The sequence below is a fragment of the Etheostoma spectabile genome, chromosome 9 (assembly GCF_008692095.1).
Source record: "Etheostoma spectabile isolate EspeVRDwgs_2016 chromosome 9, UIUC_Espe_1.0, whole genome shotgun sequence".
NCBI classification, from domain to species: Eukaryota; Metazoa; Chordata; class Actinopteri; order Perciformes; family Percidae; genus Etheostoma; species Etheostoma spectabile.
The window spans coordinates 14,531,378-14,532,223 of record NC_045741.1 but is presented as its reverse complement, the minus strand read 5'-3'; positions in this window follow the sequence as shown (position 1 = coordinate 14,532,223).

The window sequence follows — 846 nt, the reverse complement described above, 5'->3', positions numbered from 1 at the left end:
GTGTGTGTGTGTGTGTGTGTATGCGTTTGTGTGATCAGCCAAATTCTTTCCAATAAGATTGCTTCACCCTATTCCAGGTATGTTTCTTGTTTCAATTAAAGAGTGAAAAAATACATGATGTTCTCTTGTGACTACGTTGAATTCAAGCATTTGGACTACTATACATACATCTATGGTCTATTAACTAACTGTAACATCAACAAAAAATCCCACTAATAAACAGTGAGATCAATGTAATTTCAATCTGCAGTCTTTACTGTTGCTTTATTCTCAGTGTAAAAAACATAAAACATAAGTACAATGTTGTTTGTTGTCTGCGCCATAGACTGCATTTTATTAAAAATATACAATATACAGTCTATGGTCTGTGCAGAGGTAAGAAAGGATGGCATCTGCCACCTCTCTTATCCTCCCCACCCCCCTCCCCCTGTGTACTTGGACTGTACAAAAACAATGATGACAGTGCTGTATGTTTTCTGTCATACAAGCAGCTTGTTCATAAAGTTTGGGTGACTCTGATTACGTGACACTTAAAAAATAAAGAAAAATATCTGAAATGCTCTACCATTCAAGCTCAAATACAAATGTAAGAATAAAACAAAAAGCAATGTAATTTATGGACAACACGTGAGCAGGTTTTTAATTAAATTCACTGACCACAGGGAAAAAGCTAACCTCACAGACGTTTTCAGTACTTTAAATCTATCAACAAGGATAAAATGAATTAAACCTATAGTGCTCGACTTGACACAGATATATGGCAGTTTATAAGATAAGGGTTCTACAAACCTGCTCAAACTTGTGACATAATTGAGGCCTTCCTTAGTCAGATCTGACTAAAACATT